Source organism: Paroedura picta, chromosome 5, assembly GCF_049243985.1.
Source record: "Paroedura picta isolate Pp20150507F chromosome 5, Ppicta_v3.0, whole genome shotgun sequence".
Classification (NCBI taxonomy): Eukaryota; Metazoa; Chordata; class Lepidosauria; order Squamata; family Gekkonidae; genus Paroedura; species Paroedura picta.
In genome coordinates this window covers 85,680,205-85,695,901 of record NC_135373.1, presented here as the reverse complement: position 1 = coordinate 85,695,901, position 15,697 = coordinate 85,680,205, and the positions used below count along the sequence as shown (strand labels likewise).

General features: G+C 43.2%; 1 long non-coding RNA gene across 3 annotated transcripts in view; it reads right to left on the bottom strand.

Moving 5' to 3' along the window:
* Window positions 1–542: 542 nt before the first annotated feature.
* Window positions 543–15,697, bottom strand: part of LOC143839104 (uncharacterized) — a 39,619-nt gene continuing 24,464 nt past the window's right edge. Inside the window, exon 3 of one of the 3 annotated variants that reach the window (XR_013231609.1) lies at window positions 543–796. This is a non-coding gene — a long non-coding RNA (uncharacterized LOC143839104). Of the gene's footprint in view, window positions 797–2,142; window positions 2,251–13,207; window positions 15,624–15,697 lie in introns of those variants that run through there. The other 2 variants (XR_013231611.1, XR_013231610.1) reach the window with 2 other exon arrangements.

The window sequence follows — 15,697 nt, the reverse complement described above, 5'->3', positions numbered from 1 at the left end:
TAGGAAGCTATTTGCATCCACTTTTATTAGAGCCACAAGTAAAACAAAGAAGGAAGTGACCAGAGTTTGATTTCTGTAATTACCAGTTCATCATTCTGCCTCTTTACCACATTGCCCATATATTCAGTGTTACAACTCCTCAGTGTCATATGCTATAAAGTAGAGATGGACAGGGATCGATGAATGTATTTAATTGATTTGTGAAACAGATGTCAGGAATTTACTGTAAAGCATTTTGTCTGCCCAATAGGATAGTACCAGTCTTCACTAATCTGATTTGCTATGATCAGAATGACAAATAACAAACAAAAAGAAGCATGATGTTCAGCTTGTGACATTTATCAAATAAGCAATGTGCTTTAAAACAATATCTATACCTTTGGGATTAGAATGTGCTTACATCTAAGAAAAGTTATGTTTTTATAATGGCAGGAGAGCTGGAATTTATATTGTTCTGCACATAGAAACTAGTCATTATTGTCCTAAGAAAAAAATATCTGACCATAGGCATTTCAAATATTTTGAGGCAATGCACTAACCTATATGTATCATTGTCTTTTATTGTTTGTAAACTGGTTAACCATGCCAGTTTTTCTTTATTTACAGCATTATAAGTCAAATCAAACATGTTTATCTGAATCACTCTGCCCATCTCTTCCAGGTGAGGTATGGGGCACATGTTGTGTGCCTCAGGTGCTTCAGCCTGCCAACACTACAGGCCTATGATCTGGAGGTTGGTTCATAAGGTCCACCACAGGTAGCTCAGTTGTGTGTTGCAATGGCTGAGTGGCATTGTCTGAAAATTGTGATATCTTGGATAAATTATTGTGACAAACTCTTGCAATGCACTCAGCTTTTAGCAGACCAAATATGTCTTGTTTATTTTGTAAATAGGAGAGTCACCCCATCATTTAAAGAATCAACTTGTCCTAAAGCTAGATGAACAGAAACTTTTTTAGTCCATTAAAAATATATATGTAGCTCACCACATGCTAGAGAATATGATGTATCTATTGCATTTTTACATATATTTCAGCAGAGCCAATAACTGGAAGTCTGAGAGACTGGCACTAATTCAGAAATGTACAGAATGGTTCTGGACAACCATTAATGAAGTACCATAGGAATCCACGACAATTTCACAAGGGCGTTTGCTTGAGGGAATATATACGATGATAAGACAGGGACTAGTGAAGGTCATGCCCTAATGTGGATGGCCCAGGCTAGCCAGAAGCTAATCAGGGTTGGCCTTGGTCAGTATTTGGATGGGAATACCAGGGTCACTATGCAGACATGGTAATGGCAAACACCTATGAATATCTCTTGCCATGGTTGTTATAAGTTGGCTGCAACTTGATGGCAAAAAAAACAGTGACGGTCATCGTATTAGCTCACCTTGTCACTGTTTCCCACAGGTTAACTTCACTAATGGGTTTTGCCTACTTATCTGCACATCAGATTTCTTTCAGTTTAAAAAGACTTCATTCCCCGAAGCCTGCTATCCTCAACACCTAAGCCAACATAAATATCACTGATGTGAGTAGCCTTTTCTTCTGAGAAAAATACATGTGATCATGATACAGTAGCAAGATGCAAGCATGATCATTACAGCCACTAGAATGAACTTGATTGTATTTTTGGCCCACCCAAATGAGATCATGCAAACCCCATACGTTTCATGCCAGGAGCCATTCAGCCATATCACATGTAAGGCAGACAGAAGAACAGCTCCTTACTAATCTCCTTCCTATCACCCCAATATCTTTTGTTCCTGCTTTTGTAGATACGTTTCTTTGTGTAACAACACTGGTTGAGCAGAAATTAAACTAGTATGTGTGAAAGGAGGTATGGGTCATTTATTTTTGAAATTCTCACTGTAAATTACATTTAAAAAAAACAGCATTTTTTTCAGAACAAAACCAGAGTGTGTTTACTCCTGTTTTCTTAACTGTTGCTAGAAAGTATCAGGCATAAGTACTGTGCTCTTCACGGCAAGTTAATATTTTAAAAATTTAAGCCAAGTTGGGCATAATTAAATCACGGGCATATTAGTAGACCTTAAAGTTGAAAATGGGTCTCATTGTATGAATAAAATAATCACAACTGACAGACCCAAAGCTTACCCTAGTATATTTCTCCTGAAATGTTCCGACTTCATCAAGAATCAAATTGTTGTTGTGAGTCATCTTAAATTCTGAGAGCCAGTGTGTGCCCCTAAATAAATGACTCCTTGATTTTGCAACCTGGTGGCTAAAACAGAGGAAAGGAGGAAGATACTTTTGATAGATGGGCTTTGAAACAGTTCCTTTTAAAGCTATCCATATGTTCTGCCAATGATTTCAAATGTTAAACAATAGGGACTGAGAAGTCGTACTATAACATAATCCCCCCCAAAATGGGACCTTACAACTGTGACTAAAGGAGCAGGTGCCCTTTGAAAATGACTCTGCTTACTGTCTCTTCTCTCCCAGTGATCACTGTAGCAGTTCATTCATACAGGATAAGCATATGCAGGATTGAGTTTAGCTGGCAATTGTCAGCACTGGCTTCAGATTCTCCCTACCAGTCACATTTGCCTGTTCTACAGGAACATAACTGGCCTAGGCAAGTGAAATAACCACAAACTACTGCCTTGACTTCACTCAGCAAGTTGTGACATGATGAAATGTGATTAAGGGCCCAGCATGTGTTGAATGATTGTGTGGACAGGCTCCAGGAGTTATCCTTAGCGGCAAGGAATCCAAAACTGTGGTTCCACAAAACATCCAGTGACCACAAAGGAGAATCAAACAACAAATGGTATAAGGAACAACAGCAAATATTTAAAAGAGCAAAATGCATATGACGAAAAGCTAGGCCCATAAGACCAGTGAACCAGATGCAAATGCAGCCCCCAAGCACTCACTGCTTAGAATATACAATATGTGTTAAAATATGCAAAATCTGCAGGGTGTGTAATTGAGCAGAATATAAAGGGTGTCCTGCAGTTGGCATCAGAGGAGATGAGTATTTAGCATAGATAGGACAGGAACTTCCTGATGATTTTCAAATTATCTCCTCCAGTGTCCTGATTGACTCAACAGGAAACTACCTGCTTTTTGACCACATTTCCTCCCTGCCTTCCTCCAGAACAGCCATTGTTTAGAAGAAGGACTGCAGCTAGCTAAATAGTTAGCTAGAGACCACTCTATCGCTGTCTTTCTATATATAGTTGTTTCTCTTCATAAATAAAACTATTTTGTTCTTTAAGCAGTCTGGTGCTGCACCGTCTCTGCATATTCAAACTCTGTCAACAGTAGGGGGCAGCAAAAGGAGAGCATCATGGTAGACTTGAGGAGAAGCAGAGGCAGGCTTTGCCATAGGGTATCCAGGGCACCAGCCCTGAGACCCTTACTGAGTTGTCCCATAGTATCATCCACTATTCTCTGCCATGGCAAGGAGAACAGGCATCAAGTAAATCAACACAGCAGCCACACAGCCAGCATGGCAGGGAGTGGGACGGGGAAAAATCAAGTGAGAAATTATGTCAATGCCAGTGTAGCCTGCAGAAAAAGATGAAGGCGCCATCTTCACCTCCTTGGGCAGGGAAGGAGTGGAGTCCCAAAGGGCCAGAAGGGAGCAGGTTAATACAGGTTCTTCACTGTAACTGGGGCTCTTCCCACTCCCCCACTTGCTTGCCAGGACAGGGGCTGCTTGTTCCCACTCTGTGTGAGACATAGGTTGGTTGCTCACAGTGGCTCTACTGGGGGTGATTATGGAGACCACTTCTTGATTGGGAGGAGCTGTGGTTCTGGGTCCCCATCATGGATTTTGCCTAGGGCTCCCAAAACTGCCAAGACCATCCCTGAGGAGACCACTGAGGAGACCCTGGGACTAGATTCACAACAAAATTTTTGCAAGCAAGGACACGTTAATTGAATTCAGAGGAGGAGCTATCTGCTGCAAATTTTTATTCACTTTATACCTACACATTAGCTGTAGATATGCAACCACTCCCAGTGGAAGATTTGGACTCCAGCTAAACAAGGTGGGAGGGGATCAATTGATTAGAAGCTATCACCGCTTGTTGTTTATTATAAAGTAGGGTTTTTACTGGATTTTAATATTTTATTCTGTGAACCGCTACAGGTTATTTGGAAAAGCAGCAGTATATAAATCTAATAAATAAATAAATCTTTGTTGCATTGTTCTGTATGGTGGAGGGTTTAAAATTAAATAAGCACGAACGTAAATTTATTTGTCTTGTAAGCTGTCTTCCTGATTTAAGCGCATAGAACCCACAAAGGCGATATATAAATAGGTGACAATAAATGCTACAATTTACCACAAGAGGGAGTCATATCAAGGATAGTTGAAAAAAATAATCACCAAAGATCTCACTGATCATCTCTGTTTTATCAATTCTTTTCAAACTGGTCCTGCCTCTTCACTGCATCTAATTTATTTCGTAAATATTGTTCCTCTACCAAGGAAAGAAGTACCTTCCAGGCTTGAGTATTGTGGGGCTCCACCTCAGCACAGCAGTGTGTGTGTGTCTGTGTCTGGCACAAAAATTTATTGCCATTTTCAAGAAATTATGCCATTTTTAGCATCAATGTAACTGTCAATCATCCCTTTGTACTCCTGAAAACAAGACCAGCAAGTGTCTACTCTTCTCTTCAGGGTCACTGTTTGGTTAAAAAAAAACCTTCTGATCACCATCCCTTTTCAGTCTTATACAGCTTTTTGAGGCAGACCTACTTCAGAGGAACAGCTAGAAACAACTAGGCCTTCCAGTATCTGATATATAAGGAATACATATTTTTAAACTTAAAATCTTGAAATCCTGGTTGTGCATGTGAACCTCCAGTGAAGGAGCTATTGGCCTCAAGTCTGAACAGGGCTGAGTTATACAGACTTCCCCAGTCCATCTGTACCAGTTTGTGAATAACAGTGCAGCCATTATATTGAATAATGTGATGAATACATGCCTCATATTGTTTGCTGTCATGGCCTACTTGATAACCATATGCAGGGGTATTATGGACTATGGTATGCCTTCCATTTAGCATTTATGGTTTTGACATCTTTATAACAAAGATGGTGGCGATAAAACAAAATAATTGTCACAGCAGACATGGAAGAGATTTATATTCCTTATGTCCTAAATCATCATAATCATCATTAGTATGCTGCCTTTTAGCCATCATGAAACTTGAGATGCTTTAAATAGGATTCCCAGGTGGTCTTCCCATACAGGCACTAATGAGACCCAGATCTGCTTAGAGTCAGCAGAAATTCTCCAAATGTACCCTAACACCACCCAACAGGCTTAGTGATGTAGAGCAAGCCTCATTACTCAAGCTGCTACATAACCTGGCACACAGCTTGAGCTAGATCTTGAAGCAACCCTGACATCAAGCAGGAAACACTGCTTCATAACATTATATAGAGCCACTGAACTGGAATTTCTGATCTCATGCCTTTACTAGAATCATCTTCAATGATGCCATTGAAGGATATCAAAGAATATTCAAGTTGGCTCTTTCTTACCACTGATCCATCACAAACAACACCAAATCCACGGAATTTAGTTCCAGATAACTAGGATGGAAAGGATCCTTGCAGCTCATTACTTTGCTCTCTACAGCAGTGGTCCCCTACCTCCGGTCTGGAGACCGGTGCCAGTCCGTGGATCAGTCCATACCGGGCCGCAGCTCCTCCTCATTCTCCTCCCTGGCTGCTGCCTCGGGGGCTGCCCTGCCACTCTGCCGCTGGCTCACCTTTGGTGCTCTCCATCGGCCGCCATGGCTTGGGCTCCCCCTCAGTGTGGCACTGCGCAGATCCCCCCAGTGGGTGGTGGGAAGTCAGAGGCACTGGTGGGAAAGCAAGTGAGGCTTAGCAGTTCCTCGGCAAAAGACTATCCCCCCCCCCCGGGCCTTAGTAAAATTGTCAAGCATTGACCGGTCCCCGGTGATAAAAAGTTGGGGACCACTGCTCTACAGCAGTGGTCCCCAACCTTTTTATCATCGGGGACCACTCAACGCCTTTTACTGAGGCCCGGTGGGGGGGTAGTTTACTCCTCTACTCTCAACCACTGCCCTAACGCTCTCTGGTCGCTATGGTAATGTTTAAACATCCCTTCAAAATAAGATACAGACACGCCACAACAATGAAGTGTGTTGTAAAGGGCTGGGGGGATGAAGTAAAGGGCCGGGGGAGGGAGAGAAGGCGTACTTCGGGGCCCACCTCCAATTAGTCGTCTGCGGCCCACAGGTTGGGGATCACTACTCTACAAGACAATTGTGAGGCAGGTATTTGCTGTTTGGTCCCTCGCAGTCCATTATTTGTATTTAAGAATACAAAGAATACCTCTCCAAGGTTCAAATTCTTGTTCCACCTCAGGTACATCTTATCACTAGAAAGTCTACATTATACAGTGATTTTCACCATAATGATGGTGATCCTATAGTAATCAAATCAATACTTTGTGGCTAGGGTAGGATTTGCTTGTGTAACACCTGAGTCTACTAGAAAGAATGTAAAGAGGTGGGATATTCCTTATAATGAAAGAAAGTGCCATTTTCCTTGAGAGATTGCAGGGGCTGAAGCTATGGGGAGAAGCATTCTTGCCCCAGAAGCACTCATTGCTATGAAACTATATATTCATATTTTAGATATGATTTTTTTAATACTAATTACTGGAAGGGAGGATTGTGTTTGCATTAATTGGCTCTTAGTCTGTATTGTTATTGTTATTGCAACTATTTTTATTATTATTATTATATTTATTTCCCGCCACTCCCTACAGGCTCATGGCGGGTAACAGTAGTCTTAAAATCCCCCATTAAACCCCCACACACACACCACCACCACTAAAAGACTATAAAAATACCCAACATGGCGGAAAATGCCACTCTCCCCTACCCAAACAAGGTAATTGGGGGATGAAGGGTAATGGTATATACTTCACACCCCATGCTACATGTAATTTTCCCTGAGGGATTGGAGGTGCTGAAGCTGCAGGGAGAAGCACTCTTGCCTCAGAAGCACTCCTTTCTGTGAAGACATATTTTCTTATTTTAGGGATACAGGAAACTCCTGTAAAGAACCTAAGACACCGCAAGTCAGAGCACAGCTACAGGTTGGTGCATCTTTAAGGGACTGGCTAGACATAGGGCACAAAGACTGAGCCATTGGTCTGCTCAGATGCACCAAGTCTGAGTCATTACATGTTAGTGGTGGTGCTATATGCTTAATTGTTGTTCCAAAATGTGTGGGAGTGGTGGGATATAAATTGAAACATTAAACAAACAAACAAACACACACACACACACACACACATAAGATGTCTTTTGAGGTTGTCTTACTGTTATTTTCATAAATGCAAGTATCACCAGGTAAGATCACATTGTCATAGATGTGAACTCTTGCAGTTCTTTAATTTAAAAATGTTTATTTGATATTGCTTATTGATTTAAATAGGTTATAATTGTTGGGAATCTGTTTTCTGCAGTCTCTCAGTGCTGAATATAACATGTGCAGCAGCCATTAGCTTCAGCCTTCCTGGCTAAAGACTATTTAAAAAAAATGGACTTGACAGAAAATTGAATAGCAACAAAAACATTTATCCTCTTAGTATGGAAAAATAGCTTATCTGCTTAAGGCAAGAATCACCAGAACCATAATGCCTTTACTGGCATCTCCAAAGACATCTCCTATTTTGCCAGGTTTTAGACAAAACAAAATCTTGTCTGGTTTACATAATGATGACTAGTTAAGAACATAATAACATAAGCCCTGCTGGATCATATGAGTGGTCCATGTGGTCCAGCATCCTGTCTCACGCAGAGACCAACCAGTTCATCTGGAGGCCCAACAATAGGACAGAGAAGGTAAGGTATTCCCTTGACGTTGCTGCCTGGCATTGGTATTCAGAGATTTACCACCTTTTAATAGGGCAGTTCCCTTTAGTCATCCAGGCTAGTAACCATTGATAGACCAATCCTCCATAAATCAGCCAGTTGTCCCACTTGACACTTGTAAGCAGGGAACTGATTGTCCTTTGAGTTGTTAGGATACTTCTAATTCAGATGCATTTGCCTGATTATGCTCGGTTTCTACACACAATTCATTAATTGCTTCCACTACCCATTTCCTCTGCTATTGTCTCCATTTTTAGGGGCATACCTTCTACACAATATAACTGAGTGCTCGTACTTCCAAAGACTCCAGGAAAAGCCCTGCCCTCACTAGGAGGCTTTGGAATGTTCAACATGCAACCCTCCCACCCTTGTCTGTGAAGATGGGGGGTATTTAAAAGGAACACACTGCCACATTACAGTTATCATGATCAGCTGTAACGCAGGGCTTCACTCCTTTTAAATGCTTTCCCTGCCTTACCAGGCTGGGAGGGAGCGCTTAAAAGGAGCCGGACCCACGTTATAGCTGATCATGACAGCCCCATGGGGGACAGTCCCTTTAAAGGCTCCCTGCCAGTCTGGCAAGTTGGAAGAAGCATTTAAAAAGGGGGGGTACTTTACAGTCTCATTCCTTTAAAATGCTCCCCTCCTTCATGCCAGGCTGGTGGGAAACATTTAAAGGGACCAGGCCCCCATGGGGCTGTCATGATCAGCTATAACACTGCCCCCCCTTCTCTTACCCTTACCTTGGCAAGCTGGCAGGGAGCATTTAAAGAGAATTGGGCCCCATGTTACAGCTGATCATGACAGCCCTATAACTGTTATAACCAGCTGTTACGTGGCCAACACTCCCTACAGGCTTGGGGGGGAGTACTAAAAGGGAGCATGGGCAGTCTAGAGTCCATTTTTTGTACAATAGGCTTTAACGCTATTAGCAATATGTTATATTACTGTCTGAGCATGCTGGGAGAAAGAAAGGGTATCTAATACCTCAAATTAAATAATTAAATGAATTTATGAACTAGTTAAAAATTCCATTGACTGGTCAGGAACAAAAAGCAAGCAATTATGTGTATACAATGTTGGTCATTTAAAGGATGCACCTGACTGACAAGGGCAAAGATAGCAAGCTATTCTTAAAGATGCTGTGTCTGAATACAATTGCAAGTACCTGATGGGTTATTATTGTTCAGGGCTTTGTCAGGCTTGAGAGGTCAGTTGGGAAGAGCCTTCTGGGGTGGCATCTAAGCCAGATACAGAAGGCTGGATTGTAACCCAGGATGAAAGTGTTGGCTTTTGGGCCTCCTCTTGCATATCCAAGGGGGTTCCTGGAGATGCCTTCTTCTGTGGTGGCATCAGATGCATGGCCCCATCCACATCTGAGTCTTTGCTCTCCCTCTCTGAACAAGAGGGAGTTCATGACATCCCTTTTCTACCACTCCAGTAAGCAAAGTGAGAAACCTTCCTTCAGCTTTTGAAGAACAGCGACTTAAATTGGAAGACGTTTCCTTAGGTAGAAGAATGCTTCATGGCGCTAAAGATTAGCATTGCCAAAAAGCAACACTGCAGGTAAATAAGGGAATTCAAACAGTGTACCTTGGCCTGGTGATTGCATCTTTAATCCGCTCCTGTGGAGCGGATTAAATAAAGCAGTAAGGGCTGGTGGGGAGTAGGGCGGGACCTGTCCGGGGTAAAAACTCTGGGGAGAGAATCAGGAGTCGCTTTGCGGCTCCTGATTTGCTCCTCAGAGTGGCAATCCAGGGCCAAGTGGCTTCGCTCGCCTCCCTATTGGCCCGTCTCGAGGACAGCCCGCCGCTAATTCCACACTCCTCCCGACCGCCATCCTTGCCGGATGGCAGCCGGCCAGGAGCCTTGCCCCACGGCGCTGGCCTCTGGGAAAAAAACTTCCCCTCGCCACACCGCCTGCCCTGCCCCGGCTACGCGGCTCCACACGCCACCCCAGCCCTTCCCACCCTCACCCCGAGCGTCCGTTCCCGGCCGCCACTGTCCCCGCTCTTCCCACCCCGCTCGATGACCGACATCCCCAGCCCCCGACGGCCGCGCCCTTCCCACCCCCACCCACCCCCACTTACCGCTCCTTGGTTTGCTGCCTTTCACGGGTTCCCCGCTGCCACGGCCGCCCAAAACCTTCCGCCGATACCTCCCCGCTTCCTACGCCCTTCACCGCTGGCGCCCAGACAACATACCACCAACTAAAATGGCGACGCGAACTCGGAGCACGCCGGCGAGCCGCTCCACAGTCTGCACCACGCCGCTGCCACCGCCGCTGCTGTGCTGCCACCCCCGCGGCCCACAACATGCCCGCCCGCCTCAGGCCCGGCCGCACAACAACATCGACAAAGCGCCCAGCCGCTGAGAAGCTGCGGCCGCCGCCCGAAGGTAGGCTGCTTCACTGCCATCCGGCCCCGGCCCCACTAACACCTTCCGCGCTTTGCGGGGGGGAGGGGGAGAAAGGCTTCTGTGGCCCCACGGACGCCGCGGCCAGCCTTGCTGGCCCGCACCACGCCATCCAGGCCTACGCAGAACCCTTGGGGAGTCCGTGGGGGGAGGGCGCTGCCATCTAGTGCCCGTTTTATGTCGAGTAAAATGGGCTTTAAATCTAGTTTATTATAAAGTTCTAGTATGCTTTATCTTAAGGGGTGTTTCTTTTTCAGCAGAGAAACCACACCTCAATTTTGACATTCCAAGAAGGTTCACAATACATCACAGAATTTCCCAAACATCAATCACAACCAGCTTCTTTTTTTTTTAAGGTACCACAGATGTGGCAAATCATATTACCTGGCATGGTTTGGCACACATATTTGATGGGCCAGTCTTGTGTGTGTAAAGACAGGTTTTTGGCTAATCAATCTAAAGGTACAGCAATAAGTTTTCCAATCTAGAGAACAGTATGAGAGGCCATGTTCCAGCAACTGACATGGCATGAACTTCAGAAAAATATTATTTGTCAGGGACGGGGAGGGGGGGAGTTCCAAAACTGTTCTGCAAACCAAGCAGAAAGGCACTTGTCTGCTACACAGCCTACATTGTGGTACAAAGAAAATGTGTAGCAAAAGCTTGGATTAACTTTTAGCAAGAGAAGTTCCTGCAGGGTACATGGGCAGTCATTGCCCTGATAATGGGTGTTGATTCTACTGTATCCTGTTTACCTGTGGGACCGCTTATCTGCCTATGGTCCCCCTAGGGTGTTTCGCTTTGTGGGTATGAATCTCCTGGTGGTCCTGGGTGCCCAGGATGTCCACCTGGCCTCAACCAGGACCAGGGCCTTTTCGGTGGAATGAGCTCCCAGAAGAGCTGAGGCCCCTGTCGGAGTTATCAACATTCCGCAGGGCCTGCAAGATGGAGCTCTTCTGCCAGGCTTTTGGTTGAGGCCAGGGGGAGATGCCAGGATTGATCTCTGGGTCTCGCCCTACGTCAATTTGCCAAGCTTAGAAGCTGGTTAATATATCTGACTGCCTTATTGTTACATCACATGCCACTATTAGCAGGATATGGGTGGTGGGGTAGGAGTTTGGGGCGGTATTTCTTTTTTTCTTGTCTGCCATCTTGTTGTTGCCTTGTGGTTGTATGCTGTTTCACAGTTAATTGTGGGGAGTTGTTGGCTTTTTACTGTTTCATCATATTTGACCTACTGTGCCCTTTTATTCTGTAAGCCACCCTGAGCCAACATGTCGGGAGGGGTGGGGTACAAATTCAATAATAAATAAATAAATCCTGGTAGTTTGTTTGTTTGTTTGAGTTCTTCCTTGAGACAAAAGAGCAGCAACAGGACCTTGAACATTGATCACAATGTACTTTTCCTGTTAGGTAGATAAGTGCTTTGAAGGATTCATGTAAAAAATGTTGTGTCAGAGTGGAAATCCATGTGGATTTTGCGGCAAATATCCACCAGCAAGAACTTGGATTAAGGCTTCCTCTAGTCACAGATCATTCTTTCAAAATCAATGTAGACTTTCCACTCTGACATTATCTCTCACATAAGTTCCTGGATTGTTTTTTTTTTTGGGGGGGGGGGTAATCCTGTACAAAGAAAAAATGTAAGATGAACTGAACCAACAGGCCTCACAGTCTTTTCCTCCAGCTTTGTGGTTAAAAGGACCTGCGAAGAAGGATCCTAGCGAATATTCCAGCTTTGCCCTTCTCTGCTAACTTGGTGTAGGGGTTAAGAGCTGCAGCCTCTAACCTCGTGAGCCAGGTTTGATTCCCCACTTCTCCACATGCAGCTAGCTGGGAGACCTTGGGCCATTCACAGTTCTCTTAGAACTGTTCTCACACAGAAGTTTTGTCAGAGCTCTCTCAGCCTCACCTACCTCACAGGGTGTCTGTCATGGGGAGAAGAAAGGGAAGTTGATTGTAAGCCACTTTGAGCCTCTTTTGGGTAGTGCAAAGCAGGGTATAAAAATCAGCTCTTCTTGTCTCATAATGCCACCTCCTCCTTCTATACTGCTGGGACTGGTAACAACGGAGCATTTGGATGCTTCTGCCCGGTATGAGTCAAATACCTGCCTGGCAGGAGGCATTGGGTCCAGATGACCTTTGCCACTGCAATGGACAATTGAGCAGCATTTGCAACCAGACCCAGATGAGCTGAACAACAGGAGCTACCACTACTGGGGCTGAGCACTGCCAGGTGGACCACCGTCATTGGATGAGTCATCCATGCCACACTGACCATAAAAATCAACTGGGAAACACGAGTCATCTGCAAACACTTACTTGAGCTGAGGTGAATTTGAGGAGGCAGACAGGCTGAAGTCAGCATGCTCCAAGGTCATATCCCCAAACTCTCATGCTGATTGAGCTTGAGTTGGAAAAGGCATGTGCTCAAGGCTATCCACTTCAAGAAAAAATGTGAAATTGTAGTGCTGAATCTGCAAATGACAAAAGTGTACTACAACTAATGTGGTTCAATATTCCAGTCAAAGCCTTGACATGGGTCATTCTGTGCAAATAGAAGATGGGGCCCTGGAAGTGTTCTTTAATAAAGATAACAGTTCCCTGTAGGAAAGCAACTACAAGATATTTATCAAGCTAAAGCAGATTTGTTCTTCCTTAACTCAAGGTGCTTTGATCTAAATTTGACAAGGGATAAGTATATAATATAGTGGCAACAGTTTTCATATTTCAGATTTTTAGACAAATAGCTTGGAGGTCGAAGTCTGCTTTCAGAGATGTACATGCAATTTCAACTGATTTATGACAGTTTAGGATAAAACCTATTTGAGAAGCATGAGCATCAAATACAAGCTTTCTTTTCCAAGATTTTAATCTATAATTCTCTACCAGATATGCAAAAGCAAGACAGAACACTGTTGGCTGGAGTCCTAAACACACATACTACAGAGTAAGTTACAGTGAACTCAATTCTGACTGTACATACTAGGGAAGTTCTTGATTCCAAACTCACTTCAGCCCCAAAGGTTCCCAAAAATTATCTAGATGAAAGGCCCAGGGATCCTCTCCATACTTTAGATATGGGAAGTGTTTAGAGCAGTCACTTTGACAGTTAACACATTTTTTTAGAACATCCTTCCCTCCCTCAAAATATTCACATCGTTTGGAAATGGAAAATACTGTGTTCAGCAATTCTGTCCTTGGTGCATAACATTACCCTCTTTAAATATTGCCTAAATAAACATTTGCATCAGAGATAGCAATTATACCTTCTATAATCCATGCTCAGAGTCTTTAACTGCATATTTACATGATCTACATGTCAGCAGCTACAATAGGCCATTGTGTCAACACTCATATTTTTAACATTGCAGATTTTTATATATGCTTTGCTGGTTTTGATTTAATTGGCTGAGTCTCTTTAAAATATTTTAATGATTGGGTTTTCTGCAAAGTGAGATAACTCCACCTTGAGTCTTGGCAAAAAAGGCCAAAGAGACTCCTTCTCATGAATACTACAACCCACTTGTATATATGGTTACCAGGGATGACAGCCCACTGAGTCCCAAAGAAGTGGGCATGAAGTTCAAGCTACATCTGCTCTAAAATAATTGGGAGAGATCCTCTCCAAAGGGGCCTATGAAAGGCTGTATTCCACAAAATATTTAAACTAACATGCTTCAATTTAAAGCGGGTTTGATGTGATTAACATCCAATGGCATTAGGCCTAGTGCACAGATTTAAGCGGTAAGTTTATTGTTCTAAAAACCTGTTTACAAGAATTTCCAGTACAACTGCAGTATTTCCCCAGTTAAAGCGAGTGGAAGCCTCCTCTTAATTCATAGGTTGAGAAACTCTTAGAGTGTCTCTTCTTGGGATCTTGATAAATGGCAAATATGTCAATTCCCAGGTGGGTTCACTAATAATAACTCTGAAGTTCTGTCATCATGAAGGAGCCCAGACAATATACTAACAGCAACCAAGTAATCAATAGCAGACGACCACTTCAGCCAATCCCCAGTGACACAGCAATAGGCCCTCTTATTTTGTAACTGAGAAAACATACTGTAGACTTTTCCCATTGGCAAACTTCATTCTAATCACTGAGAGAAGAAACAGGGAAGACTGCTCATTCATTAACTAAAAGGTAGATTCAGGTGGGTAACTGCGTTCATCTGAAGCTGCAGAACAATGTTTGAGTCCAGTGGCAATTTAAGGCCAGCAAAATTTTATCAATGGTATAAGCTTTCATGTGCATACACCCCCCAGTTACAAAAAGATTTGACCAGAAGGGCCATTTCTATAGGCCCCCAAATTCTATGAGCCCCCACCCTTCATTCACTTAAATAGAGGTGAAAAGGGTGCTTAAAGGGACAACAGTTCCTTTAAATGCCTTCTCCAGAGGTGTTTAAAGTGCTCCAAAGGTGTTTAAAGTGTTCAAAGTCTCTTTAAACACCTTCTCCAAATAGTGACTTCAGCCAGAAAGCATTTAAAGGGACTGCAATCCCTTTAAACACCTTTTAACTCTGACTATCTGCCAGTCCCAAAGACTCCCAAATATTTTTGGTATTTGGGGTGCTTGGCCATTTCAGATAACAAAAAATGTTCCAGCCAAGAAATAGAACATCCAGATCTACGTCACTTCAGCCATGCTGCTGGATCAAACATCCTCTTGCAATACCTTATACAGTAAAAACAATACTAATAATTCTAATAACAAAACAATATTAATAATTCTAAAAGTATGTTTTTAGGGTATCTGTCCTTGTAAAGAAGACAACAATTCTCTTTGACTATATTATTGAAAGTGTGTTAAGCTTCAGTTTTAATACACATAAGAGTATATTACCATGTAATGTTTGGGGACAATGTCTTTTCAAATATAAGAGGTAAAGTGGCATACTGGGCAAAAGAAAAGCCAAAAAATGCAGCTATGATGCTGACCTGGAATCACAGACTGCAAAACCAAAGGATGTCCCTGTTCTGAGGCAAAATGTTAATTGGAAGCCCTGGGAAAGATCTCCTCATTCCACACTCACATCTGCATTTTTCCTCACATTTTTATAAATTATTAGATAGCTGTGATGTCAGTGCTCGAGAAAGAGACAAGAATAGGTAAATATAAATTAGCTGAGGGAATTAAAACATTTCACAAGAGTGACTCTTGGTGCATATAAAAGAGCATTTGAAACAGCCCTTCAGCATCTTGGGTGTAAAGGCTGGCCCTCAGAACATCAGCAATGGATATTGAATTTCAGATATTTCCTTTTGGTCCTTTCCAGTCTCATGTAAATCTGAATCCACCTGCCAATTTTATTGCAGAAGAAGTTACACAATAGAAAAGAGGCTTGTAAAGATTAAGTGCTAAATACAGTGAT